We start from the raw sequence: 16893 nt of genomic DNA, 5'->3' as shown, positions 1-16893 counted from the left end.
TACATTACTTCCCCATTGTATGTTAACATATTTTTATACATTTGCAACTTTTTAGCAAAATTTATTTATTAAAGCAGCAAACGCATGCGCACCAAAATGCCCTTTGCAAGGTTCAGATGACTGAGGTTCAAAAAACATTTCATGAAACGGGAAGAGCAGAAGAGAAGACAGAACAGACGTATGCGCTGTTCTGTTCTCTTCTCGTTTCACTATTTTTTTTTTGCGCCTCAGCCATCTGCAACAAGTAAGCACAACCTCACCCAAAAACAAGTCCTTTTGGTCGTCTTGCAAGTTTATTACCAGCGGACTACTTTAACATATGTCAAATATCTGTTAGTATCCGAAATAAGTATTTTGTAATTTACATGTAATGTGGGGTCGGGTAGAAGGAAGAGAAGAACGAAGGAAGCCAGAACAGAACAGCTTGCCCGATGAACGGGTGTTGTGTCTTTCTCACTCACGAAAATTTCTATGAGTATATTAGTTTTATTGTGAAACAACATATTATGGTTGGTCTGGCTGCTCAGCCAGACAGATCTCGACACCAGGTGCTGTCGGTGGTTATTGCGGGTCACTTTTGTAATTCTCGGCTGCCGCTGCTCGACTTGCTGACCAGCTAGCGAGTTAACAATTACTTACAGTGATTTTAAATAAGGACAAAATGAAAAGGGAACACGGACACTCTCTGCAGCCAAGTGCGACACCTCAGCAGTAGTTCACAAGCGGAGGGATAAGGAGGAATTAGAAGAGCTAGAGAGAGAAGTAAATATATTGAGAGAAAAGTAAGGCACTGGGTCAGAAAAGTCCGTGGATGATGCCCCGATCGGCGAGCGGTCGTCGAAGAGAGGACATCGCGGACGGGACAACCGTCATCCACGAAATCTACCAAGCGTCTCTGTGCAGCCGACAAAAATGCTGACGCACGTGAAAGCCGGTATTCGGAGCCGCAGCTATTCCTTTCGCCACGGTCCACGCACTGGTCGTGTCGCTCGAAGCGCATCTGTCGTTTGTTTATTTGTCGGCTGTGCATGTGTCACTCAAAGCAATTTTATTTAACAGGAACGTGTTTTATGCCGGGGTAGCCAGGGTCCACCACGGCTCCACTGACGTATTTCCGTCACGGATATGACGTCGTAAAAATATATACTAACAGATTGCAAAGAAGAAAAAAAAATTGGCAGATCCCACGTACAGTGAGAATCGATGACATGCGAAGCACGAATGAGAAATGTTGAAACGTCACTTTAAAATCAGCACAACGTTACGAGGTGGAGGTAAATGATGCCGTTAATTACTTCCGTATCATGATTATCATGTTTGAATGTGTCGTTTACCTTCGTCATCTAGTCAAGTCACGAGATACCAAATTTAGTATACGTGGAGCTAGCGAAACGGCCATGCGCACGCTATGAGCGCGCGGTATGTTGTTATGTTCTTACATGACACGCGTGTCAGGAGTATCATGTTTGCACCAGTCATATATTTCGTCATTCATTGACGTGACGTAACACCGAAATTGGTATATGTGAAGCTATCAAAACGGCCGTGAGCGCATATCTAAGGGTGCAATATACTCCAATGTAGCGTTGACGCGCGTGCACGCTGGGCCCAGCGACGCTACGTTAGCAAAACGCGAGCACTATAGTTTGACGCCAGGCGCGACCAGCGTCCATCGGCGCGGCCCGACGGCAACCGGCGCGAGATGCGACATGCTGCATTTCGTGCAAATGCATTACCCAGAGAACACTGCGTCTCCCACTTTTCGTAACGGAGGGACGCCGGACGCACTGAAACGCGCATGCGTGAAAGAAACGCAGCGCGGCGCGTGCCTGCGAGTGTATATGGCAGGACCGGCGCCTGGCGTGAACGCCGGCACCGCCCCTGCCATATACTCGCATACTGCCATATACTCGCAAATGAACGCCGGCGAGCACGCGCAACGCGTCACGTCGAAATGTATTGGCGCCTTGACTGTGGCATGTAGTCATGTTCTCACATGACACGCATCTCATGTTACATGAAACGCACATGTTACATGACACTCACAATCGAACCGGCAACCCCTCGATTTACAGTGCGTGGCGTTAACCAGTATGCCACAGAACATACGTTGTCGGTGGTAACGGCAAACCATATGTATACACCATACGCCGTTTGGCGGTCCTCAGAGCTTCGAGACTTCAGTGCGTTTTCGTTATCAGTAGTGAGATGGCACGCATGATCACGTTGGGGGCGTTGGAAGCGCTCTAAATGTATGGTTCCTCGATTCGCGCGCCCCCTTGGAGGGTGTAACCACTCTCTTATGGGGTGAGTGCCACCTTCCGATCGGCGGCCGCCATTCAGCTCTCCCCGTCTCGTCGCGGCTGGTTGAGTGAGACAGATGCGTGGCGTTTTCTCGGGCAAAATGCCTTGTTGCGTGCCACAGTGCACAGACCACTAGCGAAATGGCTACAGGATGTTCAGATTCCCGAAAGATCCGAAAAGGCGACTCTTCTGGCTTGTAAATATCAAGCGCGAGAAGTGGCAACCCACGGGCAGTTCGTGTTTTTGCAGCGCAATTTATGCCATTTCAGCATTTCGAGAGTTATAACATGAAGTACTGTCACACGGGCACTTTCAATCGCGATAAAGCTGCATGATTGACTCTCTTACACCAGCTGCAGAACGCGCCAATCACTTTTGAGAAATTTTATTCTGATCCGGCTTAATTGCGATCACCAGTGCACCGAGTGCAATACATGTTCATTTGCATGCTGTGTACATGCGTGTTTAACTCATTCATTTTGGATAGCACAAAATGCGTTGATCTCAGTCGCTTCTTGTACACAAGCTGCATATAGGCGCGAAGATGTGCGCCCACTTTGTGCGCTTGTTGCTGCCAGCGCCTTTAACTATTGCTTTAAAGGGCAAAGCCCTTTACGCCGTGGTTCACGTGTCATTGTAGTCACAGTAGCCAGTTGCATTGCATGTCAATTAAAACGGTGTCACAGCATATTCACAGAGTGGATGATAAGTGGGGCGAAGCGTCCATCAGTCCGTCCGTGCTTACGTGGATCCGTCCGTCCTTGCGTCCGTCTGTTCGTCCGTCTCTGTGTTAGTTCGTGCGTCCATCCATCCATCCATGCTTCTGTACGTCTATGCGTCCATCCGTGCGTCTGTATGTCCATCCATTCATCCGTCCCTGCATTCATCCACGCGTCGCTCCGTCTGTGCGTCCGTCCGAGCGCCCATTCCTAACGCCTACGACATGAAATGCGCTCTATAGCTTGTATGCGTCAGCCAGATTCTGCACATGCCGGCGAACTCTAGTTATAAAAACGATGACTCACAGTTCCTGGTTGCCATGATTTCCCAGGGGAAAATAGAGTGTCATGCAGATGCTGAAGAGGAAATTGATGATGGGGAAAATCTTTCCATTGAAGCGTTGACTTCAATAGAATGCAGCATTTTGCACCATATAGGTGGATTTCTCGTGTAAGGAATCTTGTAGAAAACGGATTTGGGGCAGTGCAGGGCTCCAATGAAGGGCTCGGCGAGCCATGAACACGCATATTTAACTGCCCTGAAGGAGTATGTTCAGAATGGCGAGAACTTGCGTTATCCGAGCAGTGAAGTTATGAACTCGCTCATATCTTGTGAAGAGGACGTGAAAGGAACCACATTCTGACAACCTGTTCGCCCTGATGTCCCCTCTCAAAGCTGTAACTGAATATGCAATCAAAAGGGCGAAGTGCAGCGTGCAGGCATGCCAGCAATAGAAGGTTTCTCTGGAAGAAATGGTGATATCAAGTTATACACCAGTAAAGCTGCGCATTCACCTGCGCCAGCTCGAAACAACGAGAACCAGTGGAAGTGGAAACAAGACATGCGTTGCGGTTAACTTGCAGTGAGTTATAACACTTGTTTTTGAAGTATAATAAAATTATCGTCCAAATTAATCTATGGCATCCGAAATTGCTGTATAATAAATGCAATTTGCTTGCTCATTGTTCTAGAGCCGTGTGGTCACTTCATTTTAACGATATCAATGAACGCTTCAGAAATTTTTAATTTACAATATATTTCTATAGAAAACATGCTAAACCTAGTTTGACAGTCAATGTTTGCGTGTGAGCAATGATTTAATGTAATAAAAGCCACATATAGATCACCAGATAGTATGATATGTTTTCAACAATTTTTAGTCAATCTGCTATTTGCAGTAAGGTATAAGAGATGAAAACAGCGTGCAATATACTGTGCGTTGCAGGGTGTGGTCTGTGATTGAGGTAGCTATTGAATAATTCAAAAAACAATATATGAAAATATGGTACGCAATCACAGTTTTAGGGGCGAAGCTTCTAAAGCCGTGGGTTTGTCCATGCATGTCTGTGACCGGTTCGTAACCACCAAGTTTTATGACTCACTCAGCATGTGTTGCTAATGTGAGTGGCAGACAGACGGACGAACAGACAGACAGACAGATGCAGGGACGGACGGAAGCAAGAACAGACGGACGGACGTACGCTTTGCCCCACTCATCATGAATGATGTGTGGAACGAAGCATTCGTCCGTTCGTGCTATGCTATGCTCCGTGGATATGCTGGACGGATGGACAGATGAATGGACGTACGGATGGACGGATGCATGAACGAACGCACGGACAAAAGCACGGAAGGAATCACGGATAAACGCTTCACCCCACACATCACTCACTCCTTGGATATTCTGTGATCTTTTTTTTTCTTTTGTCTCGACAGCACGTATTTTTATTCTTTTTTTTCTAGCCATCTGGCAAATGGCAAACTGTTTTTATACTGTTGTGGAATGCACACAACACAGACACATTGAAAGGTCATGTGAGTTAGGTGCGGCTGTTTCACATCTTTAATCTATATAAATAGTTAACAACTAGTCCATAAAGACGCTAATGGAAGGTGTTAAAACGGCTAGCGTCGACGGTATTTTTCTGCTGCGAGCCACTTCGGCTGCTAATGTCACTTTAAAAATGAAGACTAGAGACTAGATATTCAAGACCTTCACACTCTCGATGAAAAAACTGTGTTCTCTGATGTTGTTTGAGTACCACACGTTTTGACGCAACAAACTGTATGCAGCCGCGCAACACTCGTTGGCTGGCCGTCATGACTATAGGCAGCTTGCAGAGAGGGCATCGTAATGGCGGGCTCCGTAGCAGCCGACGCGGTTGTCTCCACCCTCCAAAGCAGTGGAGGGGAGTGTGTGCACCGAGGAACCCTATCTAAGGATCGTCGCCTCCACTGAGCGTCGCCTTCACGGAGCGTGATCTCTCCTGCGCGCGCGCTTATCAGACTTGTCATTCGGGAAAGGACGAAGGTCACTTTGCTCGCTGATGCGGCCGCGTTTACGAAAGGAGCGCGCTTCTGACACACGACGCAGGAAGAATGCTGACAGTCTGCGCTGGTCTTTTGTATACTTGTGCGCTCGTTTCATGCGTCTTTCTGTTTGAACAGCGCGCTTTAAGTGTCGAGCTGTGGCAGTTGTGCCGCGCTCACCCTTTGTATGCTAGTATCGTGGTTGCTTTCTCCTTGAGGTGTGCGCTAAGGTTTCGAGCTGCTTGCCATTCTTAACAGGACTTTGCAATTTGTGGCTAAAACAGTGCACAATAAACGCTCAACTACTCTGTGAAGACACGTTTCCCTTTTGTGTTAAACATATTCCTATATAGGAAAATTAGCCATGTTTTTTTCTAGCATTTCAGTCACTTGATCCATGTTCAATTAGGTCTGTCCCCTTTAGTTCTCTTGATGGGCATTCGATTCCCTTTATATCATTTGGCTCACTTTATTCACGTTTTTTTTTGTGTATCGTTGACTGCTCCACGCCCTGCACTTCCCGTGCGATTGTCCGACCGCTGTAAAATTATTGTCGTACGCGTCCACGGTCAAAAACGACGCGATCAGTTAAACATATATATTCGTACGCTGTAAAAGTGCCATCTTTCTCAGCACGTGCGATTAAGTCTGCGGCATGTCGCCCGCGTGCGAAGAAACGCACCGAATTTGTCTCCCGCGCAGCCATTGAACAAAATGGCAGACCTATGCGCAACTAAGTGCCGTTCTTTGCCTTTTTAGGGGCGAAGCTCCTTATGGCGTGGCTTGGGCGTCCCTCGTAGTACGTAACCACCAGTGGCACATACCCGAAATAGGTATAACATTCGACCTCCAAGGTGGTGCCGGTGAGAGATTTCTTCTGTGCGTTGTTTAACAATAAAAATAGTGCTCAATGTACATGCCAATGGCTGCTAATGGGGAATGAGAGACAGGAGCATTCGGCTTTTAGTCAACGCGCACGCTGCGATCCCCATTAGCAGCCATTGGCATGTACATTGAGCACTATCGGACAAGAAAGGGTTGCTACATTATACTCGCTGGGTGTAACCTCCTTAGTTTTAGAAAGGTTTAGCGAGCGTTGAGCCGTAGGGCCATGAATACAATGAACTAGTATATACCATGAATAAATTCGAGGTGGTTAAAGGGGGGAAGCAGATACGAAGCGCAAGCCGTAAGAAAGTAAAAGCCGAATTCTCCTGTCTCTCATATCCCATTAGCAGCCATTGGCATGTACATTGAGCACTATCTGACAGGAAAAGGTTGCTACGTTATACTCGCTGGGCGTAACCTCCTTGGTTTTAGAAAGGTTTAGCGAGTGTTGGGCCGCATAGCCATGAATACAGTGAACTAGTATATACCATGAACTCGAGGTGGTTAAAGGTGGGAAGTAAACCCGAAGCGCAAGTTGTAAGAAAGTGTGCATGTGCCACCTCCCGTTTAGTCCTTGGAATGTCCACTGAATGGCGGTGCTTCTATACGGGGAATATATGATAAAAAGATGCGAGATGGTGGGACTTGGAGTGTTGAATAGATGGACGAACGGACACACAGACAGATGCATGGATGGACGCATGAACGGACGCAGGGGCGGATGCATGAACGAACGCAGGGACGGGCGCACGAACAGACGCATGGACGGTCACACAGACGGACGCATGGACGGACGAATGCTTCGCCCCACTCTCCATCATTCACTCCGTGGATATGCTGTCATTTTTTGTTCCCCATGGTACTTTCATCATAGCAGACAAAGTGTATGCATTTGTCATTTTGTTGTTTTGCATATTCGTCGAATGGTGGCACCAACATAGGCCCGGAAAGGGAGCATGCGCACGTGTCCTTCGCAGCATATGTTGCTGTTTTTTTTTCTTGCTTGCTATTTTGACCCTGCTCATTTGAATGGTTTGCTGTTTTCCTCCTTTTAATGCTCAAGCACATGGAAGACAGCAAATATCATCGCCTCTTTACTAGAATGCCCCTAATCAAGACGGGAGACAAGCTCCTTCATAAGCACACAATATCGACTCTAAGCTTGGTACTGCTTGCCGGCCCAGACGGCGCATCAATGCCTTGCGGCACTCGAGAACACAAGACACTGAATGTCCCCGCGAGAGCTTAAAACTACAAACGCCAACTCTTTCTTTTGCTTTCACATGACCAGCTGCATGAGCGCGAAACAACTCTCTTGCTGCAAAAAAAAAAATCGCAGCATATTCATGGAGTGAATAATCAGGAGTGGGGCGAAGTGCTGGAGGGTTTCATCGCTAAACCGTGAATCATCCTCGAATGTCACCCACTACATCATCAAAGACGTGGCAAACACTGCATGTATTTATACAAGAAATTCTATTATTCGTAAGTGTAGCTATATGCCGCTTCCGTTCCCCCTCCTTTATAACATCTTTATGGTCGGTGGAGTGGGGAATCGGTGATGGGGCGTATTGGGATGTTTGCGAGGACTAAGTAGTGAGCAGTTGGCATAAGTGTATCTATAGGCGGTACCGTACATACATTAAAGGGATAGACAATCCTACGCCTTAAGGAGCCACCCCTAAAAAAAGTAAATCCACGCATATTCTCGAGTGAATACTGGCGATGGGGTCAAGCGGTCCGCAGTGAATCATGAATCGGGGCCTTCTATTTTGTTCTGGTTCACAAACGTTTTGTTCTGTCATATTTTTTATTGAGTTGCAGTTAACTGTCGTTTTTATGGTGCTGTGGCCTTTTCTGTTAGTTCTTGTTAACAGCCTTTTGCCAATCTTTCTGTTCACAAATATTTCGGTTTATTTGTGCCGGATCTTGAGCCAGCTCTTTCGCCCCTAAAAAAAGGCTGGAACGCAAATTAGCGCGACTATGGAAGTTGTTTTATTGTACTCTGATACACTGCAATTTACATCATTCGAGGTTTTACGCGCATAAAAATCAAGCACCAAAATAGAAGGCTGGTGAAACTCGCAGCTCAAGCGCACCAAAACAAGCGAACTCACAGAAAGCAAAGGCGCGGGACGGGCGCTTTCCACAAACATCACTACGCATCGCACGAACGAAGCCGCGTCCGCGAGTCGCTCACTACCGCAACCACCGCCGTTCAGTCGCTCGCATATGAAACAGACTTGAAAGACGTGTCCGAATTTCGTATAGATCTGCCGTATCTTCAGGAATTCAAATGAATGACAGCGTTGCATCAAGTCGGACATGGAGCTCACACTTTATTTTTTAATTAAGAAATTGTTCACGTCTACTTCGGCCATACCTTTGAAAAGGTGTCCAACCTTGTCTTCTTCAGGCATCCTGCACGGTAGTGAATACCATCTTGCACAATTTCAAGATTTCTTCCATGTACAGGTGCTCCAAAAGTAAAATGGAGCACGAGAGCTTTGGCCCGTGCTATATGTAGGAGGGAATGCCAGCACGCTCCATGAGGAGACTGATTCATTAATTTTATACGGAAATGATCGCACTGTCTCCTCACACATCTTTATATAAATATATGAATTTCCCAGTACATTGTGGTGAGTGGGGGCCAGGGCAAGACTTAGTGTAAAGGCGATTGCGAAGGACCAGAAAGGACTGGGATGAACATGAAGAACCATATAAACATAAAAGCATTTCCTTGATGGAGCGTGCTGGCATTCACTTTTGCGTAGCTTGGCTCCAACTCACGTGCTACGTTTTCCTTTTGAAGAACCGGTATGTCGTTCACATGTCCCCTGGAAGCTGTGCCTTCTGAGCCATTGTATTCTACACATGCTTCTTCTATGCGTCGGAATCGCCGAAGCACTTCTGCACTTCAACAAAACGATCTGAATTCGTGTCGTCGTTGTTATCGTACCGCATGATAGAGCAGTCGGTCAGCGAAAGAAGATTACTGCGCTGCGCTACCGAGCCCGACCCGTTGCCTCTGCGCACCCTCTGCTTATAGTTAGTTCTTCAGCCACACGTTGCCGTCTTCCTACGTCTCGCTGAAGTTGGGTGGCACTCGCTAGCATGGCAAAAAAACCCGCCTAAGGTGGCTTCGAGGCATCAGGGGTTTGCTTATGGGGCATTTTACCCATTTGTTACGTACTCCAGTGTAGCTTAGAAGGACCTTAAACGGGCCCTTGAACACTTTTGATGGACCTATTCTTTTTTATTTCTAAGCCTACAATGGTGGCTGGGAATTATTTTAAAATAGGTCCAAATACCGATATCAAATGCTTAGGATTTTAATGGCCTAATGAAGCCATCACATGGCTGCCGACTTTATCACTGTGTAATGGCGCTCGCCAGAATCTGTCGCAAAGCCAGGCAGTGGCACACCAGGTCTGTGACTCCCCCCCCCCCCCCTAAATGTTTTTCGCCGTGAATACACCGCACAAAATGACCATTCGTAAGCACGGCCCCCCGACTTCAGATCAAAGAGGTGCCCCCAACCTCCCCCAAAAGCTTCTGCCTACACCTCTGGCCAGAACTATTGCGAAAAGCAAATTGGAGCGAGAAGGCTTATGATTGAATAAATGTAACCTTAAAGGGCCCCTAAACTACCCAGAGGTCGAAATTCAGTCGTGGTGCGGTAGTTGTGCTCGAGTGCACAACGACCACGAAGCCATGATAATTTTTCTAAATGGTGCCGTAATAGAAGAGTTGCACGCGTTTGATTATCGAAACATGGTGATAACCACTTCGCTACACTCCATTGGAATCACCTCCCAAAGGCGCTTTGCCCAATCGCCCAGCGCCCCTTCCAATTCCGCACTGCAAAGATCGCCGCCGACGCGCTGCTCGAAACAGTCTACTTCCGCTTGCCGCGACTCCGTCCCTCCGCGAACCGCTGCTGCCGTGCCGACCCATGCTTATATGAATCGTGCCGGTATGCAACTTTGTTACGGGTAGCAGTAGCTGATTCGCAAGCACGCGCACGCACGCTGGTAACACGAACAACAAGCAGCACGGACAGCAGTTTGGAGGCCAACCGGAAGTCGTAGGCTCTTGCTTGACCAATCATAGAATATTCGTACTGCGCGTCACGCGGAGCTCCGAAAGGCCCGGAGAGGAGGAGGAATTGTTTCTTGGAAATCGTGGCACGCCGGCGGCTCGTAACGCTGTCAGACGTAGAATCATTGATCGCGAGAGCATTCTGCACATGATGCGCGTGTTTGCTTGACATGTTTATAAAAAAAATCGCCATGCCTGCGCGGAACGCGCAGCACAGTCACAGCAAAAGTTCGAAGAGCGGCCTTTCAAAGCCTTTCCTGAACACCCTTTGCATAAATGCTAGAAACACTTGTTCGGTACCCAATACGCCATAAATCATCAATTTCTGTGTAGTCACCCGGTATTCACTTTGCTACCCTTCGTCATTCTTCGGAGAGGCTTGGTATCCGCCAAACGCTTGCAACAAAGTTTGTGCGAATTTCGTGTTTCATGCAATGGATGACGACGATGAAGTATTACGCCTGAAGTGGGTATGTGCCACAGTTGATAGGTGATGAAGAACAAGTTTTTGTAAAGGGTTGCACCATTGGACGACCCACTCGTTACGCTATTCGCATTGTGCGACGACTGGTTGTTCTTTTGCTGTTCTAAAACGCTTTATTACTCATATTAACGCAATTCCTTTCCCTACATCACGCCTGCCTAAGGCAAGTTTTCGAATGAGTTCCAAGCACCGGCGTGGCTCAGCCGTAGAATACTGGGCTGCACGTCGTGGACCCGAGTTGAAATCCCAGTACGCAATTTTTGTTTTTTATTTTGATTTTTGTTTCTTATTTCGTGTGATATTGGTTACGGACACCAGCGGCGGTGGACAACTAGGGCGCAGTGCGTGACCGGTGTTGTGATCTCATAACAACTTTATTTCTTAAGCAGTTATGAAATAACAACACGGCTTCCAATGTTTTGCGCTGCATGTTACGTGGGCCAGATGGGCAGATGCATGAACGACCGCTTACGGAAACACGCCAATAACGTTCGTAATGGAGAAGATGGCTTCCTGGCGCTACACGTGAGCACGTGTGGGTGCACTCCGCAGTTCGAAAGGACAACAGTTATCGGTAAGATTAAAGAAGAGGCCGAGCGTGTAATCTATGAGGCTGCTCAGATGGCGCTTGAAAGGGGCGCGTGCGTAAGCAAGCCATCAGTTGCTCTGTCAGAAAGAGGGCTATGTTTTTTTGGGGTGCGAAGGTCTGCGTAGCAGGCTCAGTGATGATGTCAGCTCGTATCTTTTCATAAATGTTAAAAAGTTGCAAAAGTTTTTCCACAGTTTTTTTTTGTTCACTCGGGTATATAAATAGCCCTCTTGTCAATCAAATTTCATTTGGAAGTCAGCACTGATTGATTGTTATCTGTGGTTTAACGTCCCGAAACCACCATATGATTATGAGAGACGCCATATGGAGGGCTCCGGAAATTTTAATCACCTGGGGTTCTTCGGCGTGCACCCAGATTTGAGCACATGGGCCTGGAAGTCAGTGCTTGTCCGGTATATTTCCTGTCCATCGTGTGGTATTTTCGCGCTATTAACCGCTATTTTCGCGCTATTAACTAGTATACACAACCAACTATAGCCCAGTCAGCCACTTTGTTAACTCATGACAGCTTTCGCTGTAAAAAAACATTGGAAAAGGTGTATGGGCATTTTTAAAGCGATCGTGGCGTGGCATCAAAACTGGGGTTGCCAGTGCGTGTCGCTTTCATTTTTTCGCTTTTCCATAAAAACTAGAATAAACGTATTCGAAAAAAACTATTAGAAAGCATAACGGACATTTTTGCTTGCACAGGTTGGTCCAAACAAAATATTTTCTCTCTTTTTGCTTTAGTACGATTGTGAATGCCTCTTGCTGCACGTATGGTCGACTCCTGGTTGTTGAAGTGGTGCCAATAATTCTAAACTTTTAATTAACTTTTAATTTTTTCACATCGATTAGTAGACTGTTGCACAAGGACCACTCGAGCACTTTGGACAGTGCCATATTCGTTCAGGAACACAAGTCTGATTTGATACCAGAGGAAACAAACAGTCTAGCTTCATCCGCGTTTAAAACTAAATTCGTACACTTGTCAATAAATAGTAATTAATTCACGGACGCGTTAAATAAAAAGGGCCCCGAGATGTGCCGCTTAATAATAATAACGATGACGCAGAATCGTCGATAACATCACACTGTTGCCAATCGGAGGAATATGACTGCGAAAGTGAGTAAACAACACTCATGCCATATTGTTCTGGTTTTGTTAAACGTGTGCTGTGATAGAGCGAGTCAAATGCTTTACAGCAATCAATGATGCCAAGAGTTAACTTTCCCGTTTCTATGTTTCTGAGAAAATTTTGTGTGCGTGTGTGTGCCACGAGCGCAGACGACCTGCCCTGCGTAAAACCATTTTGGCATTCACACATGATTACGTGATTGAAGAAAAAAAAGTTATTTAGTCGGCGTAAATCATCTTTTCGGGGCCTGTGAAAAATATAGGCAAAGCTGACGTAGGTCTGTAGTTCCCGACGTTGATCCAGTCGAGAATTCTTCGGGAATCGAGAAACGAATCCAGGTTAGAGATTGGGAAGGTGCAGCGAATGAGGCCCGATGACGCTATTGCGTTCTGTTCTTACAGGTAAGGCTCAAGCGTTCTTCAATTTGTTCTATTTTCTGCCTGCATCGTCAACTTCTATAGGAGCAATGTTGTAGTTAGCGGGTCATACGAGCGAATGTTTTTTTTTTCCTTTGCCTTTATAGATGAAATGCATCCTACTTTTTCACAATCTATCGACTGTTTGTCTGTCCTTTTAGTATTTCTCTACTGCTTTAAACACGGCTTCATCAGTGTTATGTCCTAGCTTGTTAATGAAGATGACGGATACCCTACATAAACCGCTAGCAGTGCATTTGGGGATTTTTAGTTCGGCTTCTTTTCAGTAGAACTTCTCAAGTAGGTGGACACGGGGAGTGAAACAATGAAAGCCTTACGCACCTGTATTGTCGTTCCACAGTTCGCCATTTTAGATGCCGATGCGTCGGTGGTTGGCCCTCCGGACGACTTTCCGCCCTTGGGAGGAAACCGCGAAGCCGCCCCAGCCGTGGATCCGCGCCTGTTCCCAACAGCTTGCGTGTACCTGACCTAGCGCATGGAACGCCCCCTGGAATATGAGCGATGCGCAGCGACAACGATGGCGTCATCAACCTTGAAAACGATATTACCAGTAATCCGGCAGTATCTCATCTGGGGGCGCGGAGGCACGATGGGTGAAACAACGAAAGCCTTACACATCTGTCTTGTCACTCTGCAAGTTAGTTGCCCTGGTAAATTACCTTATAGCAGCTTTCGATCTGATCATCTTTTTCTTTTCGTGTTTTCGTGCCTTGAAGCTGTTCGCAAGTGTGCATTGCATGTTTGACGCCTCCTGCACGTGAGTGGTGACGTAGAATGCAATCCTGGTTTCATGAATAAAACTCGGTAAAAAAGGTTAATTCATGTTTTCATAGCGTTCCACGCATTAAAGCTAACTAGTGGCGTAGACAGAAAATTTTGACGATTTAAGGGGGGGGGGGGGGGGGTTCAACTATAGTTCATGTATGTTCGTGCGTGCGTTTGTATGCGTGCGTGTCACATACGCATGCAAAACTGAAAAATTGCGGGGAAGTTGACCTACCCCCTTTGCTTTTGGCTACGCCCCTGAAGCTGACAATGTGAGCCTTCTTGATTCTGTCAAGCAAGTTTCGCTCCTTCACACTACCTTGAAACATTTTCAATCTCTCATGAAAAAAAAAAAAACAGGTGACCCCGAGAACGAATTTCAATAAATTTTGACACAGCACTCATCAGCGAATGCGCTACACATTTCCAAGATGCAAGTCATGATTGATGAATTACAGTCAGAGGTGACCGGCAGCGAATCCGGAGTAGGAGCTTTCAGGAACTCAATGCAATGATAGATGACTTGCAAAAACAACCACGCTGGTCTAACGTAATTATTTACCAAGTCGCTAAGCTGATGGTTCCGAGCCATGTCAGACGTCTGAAAGAATCGTAAGGGAGCTCTGTTTAAGCCATTTGGTATATCTGTTTTCTTTTATTTCTAGGAATCACTACCTGGGTCATTTTTTCGCCAGATAAAAAGGGTCCAATCATTGCTAAATTTTTAAGCAGAAAGTTGAATTCGTTTTGAGGTATAATAGGCTTCAAATTGAAAAAACGCCACTAAACGTACAACACGAGAGTACTCTATGACAAAAGATGCAAACAGCCACAATATTGAATTGACTTAAAAAAGAAAAGTGATCATAATGGTCACGTCTTGAATAAGTCATTCGTTGACGTTAACACGTGGGACACATAATCTAAGAGTGCTAAACACTTTCAAGGCGCAGCACCATTTGACGCATCTCAAACGTTTATCCCCCTGCCTTTTCGTATCATAAACCAGTGTATTCATATCAGCCATCCGCAGGAGACGAATCACCACTAATTAATTCCCGTGACCACAAACGCGGCTTACATTTCCCACCAGCAGACATACCCTCACAAACGCAACGTAAAAAAACGTTCATTCCAAGCTTCGGGGGTTAAGCCATCGTCCACCAACCCATCGCACAAAATAACTTTTCCAAACGTTAATGCGCGCAGAATCATGAAGAAACTAGGTGCTTTAAAATGGTCGCTAATCAATCTCAAGTCCGATTTTATTAGTCGTTGCCGGAACTTGGCTAACAAGTGATACTCAACACGCTGAGCTGACAGCTTCAGACTACGCGATCACGCGCAAGAATAGAAAAAAAACATTGGTCTGTGACGTCATCTATAAGTGATAGAATCCCCTTCACATTACTACCAGACTCCTTTCTACTCATCTTGATTGATGATTGATTGATTGATTTGTGGGGTTTAACGTCCCAAAACCACTATATGATTATGAGAGACGCCGTAGTGGAGGGCTCCGGAAATTTAGACCACCTGGGGTTCTTTAACGTGCACCCAAATCTGAGCACACGGGCCTACAACATTTCCGCCTCCATCGGAAATGCAGCCGCCGCAGCCGGGATACGAACCCGCGCCCTGCGGGTCAGCAGCCGAGTACCTTAGCCACTAGACCACTGCGGCGGGGCCTTTCTACTCATCTTCGGCGTTACTGTCAGGTTATATCGTCTTGAGTTTGCACTCAAGTCTTTTCGCTGATATCAACGAGGCGCCGCCTCATATTTGTTGGTCGGAGGCGTAAGTTAAAGGGGAGTGGAGGGGGGCATAATTTCTTGTCGTGCGAGTCGCGTATACTTCACAAAATCACCTTACTGGATAAAACCGCTATAGTAACTCGTATTAGAAAATACAGAGCACTTATTACTTGACGCATTGGCGTCGGATCACATTCACACCGAGATTTTAAAAAAAATTTTCAGCTAATAGTCTTACGAGTCGACTCACTCTGGCTCATACTCAGACTCAGGTGAGTATGAGTGAGTCCGGCTGAGTAGTATGCCGGTGAGGTTGAGCTCGAGTGAGCCCGGTCGGATTAAAGTCCAGTTAGTCTGACTCCGACATATTCCGGTGGAGAAAAATTTTGGCAAGCCTGTGTGCGAGTGAGCCTTGAGAGCAGAGTAATTCCTTGAGTGAGTCTGGATGGGCACCAATTTATTTGCCGACTTATGCTGCCAATTGTAGACTGTGTGAAAGCAGTATTTTCCAAATTAAAATTCGCAGCCCACATTATAGTTCTTCAGCGTACGTACCACGCCCCTTCATCGAGCGCCGACGGTAGGAACGCTCTGTGCACGTGTATAACACATCACGCATCTGATTCCAGAGATTTTTAGTGGGGGACTTCAATATGCCTGCCTTCAATTGGGAATCAATAGAGTACCACAGCGACTGCTCAGCAGTGATTTAAGATTTATGATAAATGACACGACTAAACACGATAAACATGACATGCATATCATGTACGGCATAATATCGTCACCCCCGGAAAATCTTTTCAGGCCTGCGCCCAGCAATTTGACGTCATTTCCGGCCGGCCGACTCTCGGGGAAGCCGCAGCGGCAGCGAGCGCAGCGCGGGCGGCGGTGACGGTTCGGCGGCGTGGTGTTGACGGTGTTTCACGTTTGTTGCTTTCCGTTGTTGTTTTGCGGCAATTTCGTTTCCGTGCGTGATGCTGGAGTGATGCGACAATGCCGAATAAGTGTTGTGTACCCGGATGCACCGGCAACTACAAAACAGGAAAGAAGATACAAGTGTTTTCCTTCCCTAAAGACGCCGACGCTCTCAAACAATGGCTACGCGCCATTCCTAGGAAGGACTTCGTGCCGACTTCGTGCACTAAGGTAAGAATTTGAGATGCTCCTGTTCTTAGCTTGTCGTTGCTTGTTCGGGTAGAAATCACCTATGATGGGAAATACTTGAGCGTGTGGCCGCCGGGCCTCGCGAAGCGCTGACGCCAGCAGCGTTCGCAGAAAGGATGGTCAGCTGCGCTTTGTTCACTAACAGTGCCGTGGTGTCGTCCATTCTTGCAAGCTCTCGGTGGAAGCGCTTCGTGGAGTGCGGTGACATCACGCTCCCGTGTTTCCTTTCATGTTG

At 46.7% G+C, this 16893-nt stretch overlaps 1 protein-coding gene across 1 annotated transcript in view; it reads right to left on the bottom strand.

Annotated features, from left to right (window-relative positions):
* Positions 1-13467, bottom strand: part of LOC119184872 (retinol dehydrogenase 11) — a 56811-nt gene extending 43344 nt beyond the window's left edge. The window contains exon 1 of the mRNA XM_075889586.1: positions 13297-13467. The gene's annotated coding sequence lies outside the window, so the exon portion shown is untranslated. The remainder of the gene's footprint in view (positions 1-13296) is intronic.
* Positions 13468-16893: the final 3426 nt, after the last annotated feature.

The sequence above is a fragment of the Rhipicephalus microplus genome, chromosome 3 (assembly GCF_043290135.1).
Source record: "Rhipicephalus microplus isolate Deutch F79 chromosome 3, USDA_Rmic, whole genome shotgun sequence".
NCBI lineage: Eukaryota > Metazoa > Arthropoda > Arachnida > Ixodida > Ixodidae > Rhipicephalus > Rhipicephalus microplus.
Note: the sequence above shows the minus strand (reverse complement) of the source record. Positions and strands in the feature narration are given on the sequence as shown.